Source organism: Meleagris gallopavo, chromosome 4, assembly GCF_000146605.3.
Source record: "Meleagris gallopavo isolate NT-WF06-2002-E0010 breed Aviagen turkey brand Nicholas breeding stock chromosome 4, Turkey_5.1, whole genome shotgun sequence".
In the NCBI taxonomy this organism is placed as follows: Eukaryota; Metazoa; Chordata; class Aves; order Galliformes; family Phasianidae; genus Meleagris; species Meleagris gallopavo.
This window is the reverse complement of record NC_015014.2, coordinates 61,314,189-61,324,696: the sequence shown is the minus strand read 5'-3', so window position 1 is coordinate 61,324,696 and position 10,508 is coordinate 61,314,189.

Below are 10,508 nucleotides of genomic sequence, written 5' to 3'. Positions count from 1 at the left end.
CAGCTCCCACCAGCGGAGGGAGGGGAGGACGGAGCGCGGCCAGGCCCGCCTCGGGGCGGCCCGCGGCGGCAGGTGAAGGAAGGGGAGGGCGCTGGGCGAGGCGAGGGCTGCGGAGCCGGGCTCGGTCGAAGCTGCCGCCCGCGGAGCTGATCTGCAGCCACGGCCGAGGTAAGAAAGAACCCGCTCCTCGCGGCGCCTCGGGACGGGTTCCGGGCAGCGGCCGTTCCTGCTCTCCCTCGGGACCCCGCGTTGCGGTGCCGGCGAGGTGCGGGAGCCCTCCTTGCCGGCCGTGAGGGTGCGGCTGTCAGCGCTCCGTGCCCGTGCCGCTGTCGGTGCGGATCGGAGGTCGATTCGGCAGCGGGAGCCCTCGGATGAGACGGTGGAAGGGCTCTCTGAGGAAACGTGTGGCTGCATGTCGTTAGGAGGGGAGAGATGAGAGTGCTGCTTCCCGGCGCCTTCGGTGCGATGTTGTGCTGTGCTGTGAGCATCAAAATTAGGTTCCTAGCGTCTTCTCGATAAACTGTGTGCAGAAGGCAGGGCTTCTTCGTGACGGAACGCAGGTTGCGGTGCGGCTTTAACGGCGGTCTCCTGAATGTTACCGTCTTCAGGCTCCTCCAGACCTGGTTCGTGCTGCCTTCTCTCTCTGTGCCCGTTCAGCTACAGGTGGTTGTGTACATCGTGGTTTTTATTTCTTGTGTTTGTAAGGAACAAGAAATTCGGCTTGCGCTGATCTAACTTGTCCACTTCTGTCCTGCAAGCGGTCATTGCAAATCGATAGCAACTCAGGTAGTACTGCCGGCCTGAATGAACTGTGGAAGTGGGTCCACGATTCCCTTCTTTACAACCTGTCTGCAGGCCCTTTGCTACAGATCCTGGTGATGCCAGCAGACAAGAAGTTGCAGTGGCGTTGAGCTTTGTCCAATTGCTGGCTGGGTGCTCTGAACCTCATCCAACCCCATCTGACAGGCGGGTGCTGCTGACAGAGTGCTCTGAGCCTCTCTGCCTGCCCTGAGCATGGAGGGGCCTTCAGGTTCCTGTGTGAAATCCATTGCACTACACTGTTACATTTCTTACTGCGAAAAGCAAATTTCCACTTTCACTCAGCTCTCAGTGGTTTATGGATATGGGGACAGGGTATGAAATACATTAATGTCTGATGAATTACATGCACCTTCTGTTCATTCCTGATTTTATTTGTGCAGGATGTGTATAGCTGGAATCTCTGCGTTTTATTTCATTCAGATATCTCCTTTGTACTACAGGCGAAGGTGAACTTGCTGTTTTGCTTTTAGGCATAACACATGTTCCTTTCCCTTCCTGTTACTGAATTTTGAAGCCATCTTGCTGTTGCAAGAGAGCTGATTAATAGGTACCCCTTGCCAATATTCCATTACTGAGGAGTCAGTACTGGGTCAGCTTAGTGGTGGGTTAAATGCTGTTTCCTGTTTGGATGTTTTAAGTTTTATAATCTCCCAGCTCTCCATAAACCTCTCCACAAAGCATAACAAATTTCGTACTAAGAAGTCCAGAAAACAAAGAGCTTTTCTTAAAAAAAAAAGTTATGAAGAAGGAAGATACAGAGACGCCAGTTCTGGAAGAGACTTACAGTTTTCAAACCGTTTGGAATGAATACTCAAAGATAAAGTCTTGCAGGCCTTGCACCTCTGGCAGGGCTGTCCAAGCAAGAACATTCTGATCAGCTGTGGAACTTGGAGCTGCTGCAGGCAGAGGGACCTTGGATTTGGAGGCTTTTAAGACCAGCCTGCAGTATTTTTCTTGGTAGGAAACTTCAGGTTGGCCTACAGAGAAAGAGGTAGCGTGAAAAGTCTCTTCCTTCAATTTTTACTGAAATAGACATGTAGTTTCCTTTAGTGGATATCTAAGCATGGTGGCCACTTTGGTAATGAGCAGTAAGTAGAAATGGAAACTCATTGAGGCTATTAACTTACTTCTTATAATGTTGAATGATGAACACAAATGATCAGATGTATAAAGCAGAACACGCACATACATTGGTCATTTCTACTAGGAAAAGTTGCATGGTGTGCTTTTCAACCTGTAGCCCTCAGACTGTTCTGCAGTACAGTACGGTAAGATTGCAGTACTGGGGGGGTATGAGTTGTGAGTTGACAAACTGACCTGGTGCTGGGGCATCTTCCAGATGCCAGGCAATGGGTAACTCTCACTCTTGTTAAATCATCCAGCCGTTCCTTGTGTTGTTTGGAACGTGCAACCCTGCAAGCATTGTGTCAGTTAGTTGCTGTTGGCTAAGCCTTGGTCTTAAAAAGTGCTTGCAGATGTGAGGAAGCCCTATTACTTGGAAAACCGTTCATCTGTATTGCTGTAGCATCAGGATCTTGGCTTCTTACTGCTACCAGACCTTGCAGGAAGCTCAGGCTCTCAGCAGAACTGATGGATAGCCCTGTAAATAGAAGGGTGAGCTCATGGGATTAATCAGGGGATTTCCAGAGTCAGTCGGTCTGTTTAGGTTTGAACATATTGATACAGTGATCCTGCCACAATGCCTTCAGTCTTTCAATGGGGATTTCTGAGGCAGGACAGAAAACAACCTTTTAGATATCTTTTCCTCTTCTGCGTAGCTAAGCATTTTCCTGGCCTTTTTTAAGGTGAACTTATTCCATCAATGCACTTCCTGATGACATTGCTTTGTGTTTGAACCTGTGGCGCAATGGAGCAGTATTGGGCAAGGAGGTAGGAGCCTGGGCTCAGAGAACTTGAGGCAGAAAGAGAGAGACAGTGTGTTTTCATCACGACAGTACTAAATGGAGCATGCATTTTTTTTACATTGTTTTCATATATTGATATGTCATTGCCAGTTCCTATTATATTTATGGAACTTTGCTAACTTTCTTGTTATAAAGCACTCATTTTACGCCAGAATGTCTAACAAGTTATGCTTTCTGCAATGCTTTGGAGAAGGAACTGAAGGCAATGAAGTTTTGGTCAGTTTTGGGTGTTGTTTTTTTTTTACTTACCCTACTGTGAACTAGAAGTGTGTGTTTCATGGTGTGCTTAGGGTAGGTAACTAAGTGAAAGCACGTTACAGCATTCTCAGCATGCTGCTTTTTAAGAGCAATGTGCTTCTCCACAGTATTTCTCCAAGACATTTGAAGGGTGTGGTTTTTTGTTGTTTTTTTTTTTCCTCACTCTTACCTCTTATCTATGAACTCCTATATTGAGTTTTTCTCTTTTTAATTTATTTTTTAATTAAAAAGAAATGGAGTAGAAGAATCCGTGTTTCACTTAATGCATGCGGGAATCTGAAAACTGTTTTTCCTCAGCCTAGGGATGAATTCTGAACAAGGCAAAGTAATAATTAGGGAAGAATGCAGAGCCATGGCTTCCTATGGAAACAAACCTAAGTGTTGTTCTCCCTCTATCCCAACATACCAATGTAACTGAAATAATCTATTTATTTAATTGCATGCCAGCTCGTTTACAGTAATGACCCAGTTCTTATCTTTTCCTAGGCATAATTGCAGTATTTATGTATATCTGAGCATCTCTGGCAGAATACTGAAAGATAATTTGCAGTGCAGGAATGTCAGAGAAGGAAATTCAGAAATCACATCTATCCTTGGCAGTGCTTCTCTCCTCAGCTCCCACAGGCTGCTTTTTTTCTTTTATAGAAAAAACAACTGGCTATTTTTAAAGCTTTCTGGATTTTTATTTTGCTTATGCTGAAGTGTGATAGTGACTGATGAGCTGTACGTCATTAACCATGTGTGACTGGGATCACTCTGTTCTCACGGGGCGGTGGGAGCCCTTGAATCACAAGGTATGTTCTGTCTTCCAGGGAATGTGAGTGTGTGTCTTTCTTACTTTTCCTCCTCTTGTACTCTTCTACTGTGAATTTGTCAAACAAGGAACTTCCCAATTCAAGCTAGATTTGTATCCTTACAATATTGAGAGGTCAACTTTTTTTTGTGTGTGTGTAGTTAAATGCAGTCACTCTACTGTAACTTATAATAACGCATTGTTGGGATTGCAGACCATTTCCTTGGATATTTTAGGAAGATGGTGTTTGGGGTTTTGTTCTTTGTAGTATGACTGTCTCTACTGTATATTGTAGTGTGTGGGCACTCAGGTAACTGTGACAATTTCTAATTCCACGTGGATTTAGGTGACTGCGGAGGCTTTTCCAGCATGGAAGCGTCTTTCACTCACCTTATGGAACACCTGAGAACTGTACCTGCACACAGCTTTTAGATCACTTTACAAAACTTTACAGTAGTACATGTTGATCGTTACGATCGTTGCTGGTTAATGATGTAGCATTCATTTTTAACTAAACTTGGTGTACATATACAAAATGATCTTGTTTCAGCACACGGGTGCACAAAAGACTTGCAGATATCACTGTAAAACACTTAATTGGTGTTCTTGCTTGTTTCATTGCAGGGATATCTTGCAATCTCCAAATGGAATAGTTAGCAAGTATGTTTAATAGGGATGGTATTTCGTTATTTCATGCCCTTTGGCATCACTGTAATTGGACTAGTAGAAGGAACTTGGATTCATGCCCTTAATCATGAATTTACCTGTAAGGGCTCAGCAAACAGGCTTTGTCATTACAGCTTGTTCCCTCAAACACGGAGATGAAATTTCCAGCAGAACTTGTAAGAGAGCAACAGCTGGGCAAAATACTGGCTTTAATCAATTTTTAAGAAGTCTAGAGGCCTACTGAGTAATACTTCTTGTGTATGTGAATCCCTCAAATTTCAGAGTTCTATTATTTTTGGCATGAACACAAGGCATAGGTAATGATTGAGCTCTCTAAGAAGGAAGCTTCGTGTATTCCCTGGCCCCCCTTTCCCCTGTCCAATGCATATTGATGTTTTTGCATAGCTGTAGAAATGGTAACAAGCATAGATTTGAGGCTTCAGGCAGAGATATAGGGGTTCCGTTTGCTTTTTCCTTCTCTTGTCAAAATTGATGGTGTGATGAAGCTTGAAAATAGATCAACTCTTTGATCTTTACCAGTTATTTTTAGTTGTGCTATGCAGCAGTGCTGTATGTTGTTCATGTATGTGGAGCAGCGCTGCAGTAATGCTATAGAATTCAAGCACTGTGTTGGTTTCAGTATAGCTGTGTGTGTTTAAAAAAAACAAAACCAACAAACCACGGACCAACCTGTTCTTCTTGAGAGTGGAGTCTGCTAAAGGACCTGGAGCTTAGCATGGGGATCACTGCATTTATGTTACAACGCATCTCTTGTCTTACAGCTACCTTGTAAGCTTCCAACACCCTGACTGATCATTAACCCCTCACTCCAGTTAAGTGATTAGTCCCAGCTTGCAGTAGAAAAACAACTCTGATGTTGGAATTTGAGCTATTTTCCTCATTCTTGATCCTGACTGTACTCGGAAAGAAAGGTTGGGAGTGCTGAGGTGCAGTGTGCGTGTCTGGATCTGTTGCTGCCTTGGCAATCATTGTTTTCTCAGTGTTGGAGGAAGAGATGATGGGAAGTGGGCTGCAAGACTTTTTGTGAACGTCTTTTGTGAAATGCAAAACAGAGACATGACTAAAAGCAAAAGATTCCTCAGGAGTACGTGCCAGAGCTGAATAAAGAGAGGAGCAAGGATAGTAGAAGTAGGCAAGAAGATACAGGATGTCTAAGTTTAGCGCTTATGTAGTCAATAAATGAAGTGTCCTGGTTCATGGAGAAGCAGACTGCTTGTATGAGAGTTTTTCTATGAATACAGGAATTAGGTTGGGTTTAAGTGGCCTGCACTCCACTATTGCTCTGAGTATACATGCAGCTTTTCATTGCTCGGGGGAGCTGGAGCTGTCAGCACCCAAAGCTACTCTGCTTCAGCAAGTTGGAAAAAAGGCTAGGTCTAGCTTAACTTGCAGTCTGACTGTTTAGATGAAAACAAAAACCGAGAACCCTTGGAGGAGGGAAATCCCACTTAGAGCATCAATTTCCACTTTCATGCTCAGTTCTGCGCCAAACAAGCTTTCTTCTCTCCAGTCTGATTTTTTTGTGCTGAAATCAGTCAGCACAGTTGATTCTTACAGCATTTTAGGGCAGCATATCAGATTCTGCAGCAGATCCTAGTGAACGTTCAAGTGTTTTCATTTTCATTCTTCATGCAATAATCGTTCAGTAACAAGAAAGCAAAGAGTCGGAAGTAGATTGTTTGAGTGCCTCAGTGCTGTCTGCTGAAGTATGGCTCATAAAACCAAAAGAGGAAAGAAAAAAGCAAAGCTGGGTAGGAAGCTTTTTTTTCCCCTTTCTATTTTTACCTTACTGTTACTGTAGTGATAGAAATTAATCATCATTCTGGAAAAAGTCATTTTTATCAATATTTGCATATTTTCCTATTAAATAAATGATAGTCTATTGAGGAAGGAAAAAACAACGCAAAGCTCATTTTGACTTTGTGTCTCATGAGCTGCGATTTGGGGGGTGATACAATGCTGTAGCTACAGAATTAGGAACAAGATTTGATCTCCAATTTCTTCCCAGTGTTTGCATGCAAATCTTATTCCAAATAAAAACATCTTTCAGATGGTCCTTATTACATTTTATCTTGAAGTACTTTACAGAACTTGAGGTACTTCTTAACACTTTGACATACATAAGGGACAGTCTCTCTATTGGTATATTCACAACATTTATTAAAATTCTTCTATGAAATAAGTTTTGTTTTAAATGTTCCGTCCTTGAAAATTTCACCTCAAAGTCGTAGTTCCCCTCTGTTTTAGCAGAAGTTGCCTGTATGTGTGTGAGTGCTGAGCTTAGCATCCAGAACAGAACATAGCCTGCAGAGCTAGTTCCTACAAGCAGCACAAGCTTAAAATATTAGTCTCTAATCTTGTGACAACCCTACTAACAAGAGTAAATCATTACCCTAATGTTGCTTAATAGTAATTCTATTACAACATATCCCAGAATTGTTTTTCTCCTAGATCAAGGTGGAGTTTGTTTTTGCACTGTGAAGAAACAAAGTCTCATCTGGCAGACACACTGTTTTGACCTAGGCTCCTTGATAAACTCTATTTTTTTCCCTTATGTTAATAGAATTAACATATTTTTTTTCCTTCAGTGAAACTGTGCACTTCAGATACATAGGTATGTGTGAAAGCTGCTGTTCCTTTCTTTGTTTTATGTATCTTCCTGTATACCAAGGAGGATGAACGTTCTTCTGTTTTGTCACACTAATAATGCAGAGAAAAGTTTAGCATACAGAAAACTTGCCTGTAAGTCTAAAGGTCCTATTGACAGTGCTTTGAGTTTGCTAGATCAAGACTGATCTTATCTGTATACTTGACTCATGGAAATGAGTGACTTCGAGCAGTGTTCAGGCAAAAGGGTGACCTGATTTGCACAGCTGCTCAGCATTTCTGACTGTTCAGTGCCTCTCTTTAATCAAACAGGCTTAAACATTTAAGCTTTACAAGGAATTTTTCAGTCAGTTGATTTCCACTGTGATGCCAAATAGGTATGTTCCCCAAGTACTGCACAGCTTTAACTAAACAGTTCTGTGAGAAGAGAGGGGTTTGTGTTGTATGTTGTATGGCTTTCTGCTATGCAAGTGAGCATACCACCTGTAAGAGCATGAGACAATCTTTCATAGTCTTATTTGGATCCTGATTTCCAGCTGGAGACTTTCATTTAACATAAATAAGCTGGGCTCAGAGAGTGGTGTTGAATGGAGTTAAATCCAGCTGGCGACCAGTCACAAGTGCTGTTCCCTGGGAGACGGTATTGGGGCCTGTCCTGTTCCACCTCTTTGTTGATGACCTGGATGAGGAGATTGAGCGCACCTTCAGTAAGTTTGCAGATGACAGCAAGTTGGGAGGAAGTGTCAATCTGCCTGGGGGTAGGAAGGTCCTACAGAGCGGTCTAGACAGACTGGATCGCTGAGCCAATGAAGTCCTTCATTTTGGCCACAACAACCCCAGGCAACTCTACAGGCCTGGAGCAGAGTGGCTGGAAAACTATGTGGAGGAAAAGAACCTGGGGCTGTTGGTTGACTCTTGGATGAACGCACGAGCCAGCAGGGTGCCAAGGTGGCTATGAAGGCCAATGGCATTCTGGCTTTTGTGAGAAACAGTGTGGCCAACAGAGGCAGGGAGGTGATTGTCCTAATGTCCTCAGCCCTGGTGAGGCTGCAACTTGAGTACTGTGTTCATTTTTGCACCCCTCACTACTAGAAAAACATGGAGGCCCTGGAGTGTGTCCAGAGAAGGGCAACAAAGCTGTGAGGGGTCTGGAGCACAAGTCTTAAGAGAAGTGGCTGAGAGAACTGGGATTGTTCACTCTGGAGAAGAGGAAGCTCAGGGCAGACCTTATCACTCTGTATAACTCCCTGAAGGGAGGTTGTGGTGAGGTGAGAGTTGGCTCTTCTCCCATGGAACTAGCAATTGGATGAGAGGGAATGGCCTCAAGTTGTGCCAGCAGAGATTCAGGTTGGATGTTAGGAAATACTTCTCTGAGGGAGTGGTCAGGTGGTGGAGTCACTGTCTCTGGAGAATTATTTCGTTGTTGTACTGAGGACATGGTTTAGTGGGGAAATATTGATCATATATTATCGGTTGGACTGGATGATCTTAGAGGTCTTTTCCACCCTCGGTGATTCTGTGTAAGTAGAACAAGAATATACCCAACAGAACAGTAACCAAAAAGGGTTTTTGGAGGAGCCCAAATATCCCTTGCAGAAAGGGGTGAAGAGGTCTTGCTGTGAGGTTAGTAATTCATTCCAAAGAGCAAACTACACAGAAGAGTACCTTTTAGCCAATAGAATTGTGGTTGTGGACTTAGGAGAACCTATGCAAATAGTAGTCTGGCCCAATTTCATCCTGGTCCCAAACTTATCCCATAAGTGAGCTTGCACAGGTCCTTCTATTCAGGATTAAATAAGCACAGCAGGCTGCTGGGGTTATGCTAGGTAAGTTCTTAATGTGTGACTGTGCAGTGGGGGAGGGAGTGGGAGAAATGTGGAAGGGAAAGAGGAATACCTCAAGTGTACTTCTTGCATTAAGCTAGGAGAACAGAGGTAGAGAGTGTAACTGTTCTCCCTTCACTTATAGAGGAAATTATTGTATTCATTAGTAGCCATTACGGGAAGAGCTCACAGTGAAATTCTTTTTCCCTCTGAGCTCAAGACCTCAGTGAGTCATTTTTAAAATTTTTCCCCCCAGGAAAAAATCCCTTATTTCTGTGCCTAGGCAAATATCACAGCTGTTGTGAAGATGGTTGTAGTCTGGAAAGCGAGTGATCTGAGGCCTGAAGGGGCAAACTGAAACACAATTAGAGAATGTGGTTTTGCTGAATGTCACATACTTTGCTTTGAGGTACAGATAACCTCTCCAATAATAATGGAAGTGGTGCTGATAAGATGCAGTGCTGCAATTCTGAATGTGCACAGTACTAAATGGCATCCAAATGATTAAGTCCTGACGGTATCTGTTGTACTGGCACTGCGCTGACTGTGCTACTGCTGCCAGAGCATTCCTGCCCAGCACTGTGGCATCCTTTCTCCCACAGAGGAGAGCAGTCCACGCTTCTGCTCTCTGCAGGCTGGCAGCAGTTCTGCCTGGCAGAGTTGGTCAACGTGTGCTTTGTCAGCCCTAGAGGGATGGGAGGGGGTACAGGGCCTACATAAGGGGAAGGGTGCAGTGGTTACACCAGTGTTGTGCCATTGCACTGTGAGGTTTGGCTTCCCAGCAAAATTGGGCTGGCAGGTGGCAAGGGATTAGTGAGAATGCTGCTAATTCCTAAAGATGTACTAACGTCTAATCTAATGGATCTGCAACAATATCATGCTCCTTTTCTTAGCTTCCCACTGATAAGTCATTAGTAAGTTTTTCTTCCAGAGTGGAAGATTTTATTCCAAGGAATATTGCACGTCATGGACATCTTATCTCATTTTTATTGAGTAAAAGGCAAGCAGAAGGGGTTTGCAGCAGTGTCTGCTAAAAATGTGGTGAGCAGAAGTCTATTTGCTTGAAACTCTTCAGCTGGCAACCCTAGTCAATCCCCTTCCTTTCTGGAATGTTCTTTTTCATTTTAGGTAGGAAGGAGAAGATTAATTAATGGGTGGATCTGTGCCACTTCAACCACTTTGGTCAGCATGCTGGTTCATTTGGCTGCCATGTCTAACTTACCCTCTATCATTTTTGTCACCCTAACTAGAGGATACGAATTGTATAGGCCAGCAGCCTGGGAGGAGTTTGAGTGTATACTTCAGTCACAGTACTTTGGGTATTCTCTGTACTTTTCTACTTGATGCTTATTTTTTTCCTCATCCATTTAATCTATAACTATTGCAGTGCTTGCACTCATCACTTTTCCGTGCCAGTTACTGGTTCTCAGGTAGACTGCACAGGAGAGGAAAGAAGTGAACTTTTATTACAATTGTCTTTTGTCTAGATTTAAATGTGGGCAAGCATTATTGTGTCTTGTGAACAACTTGTCTTATTCTTTATAAAGTAGTCTACATTGAATCTGTAATTTATTGCCCTTACTACATTTTTTT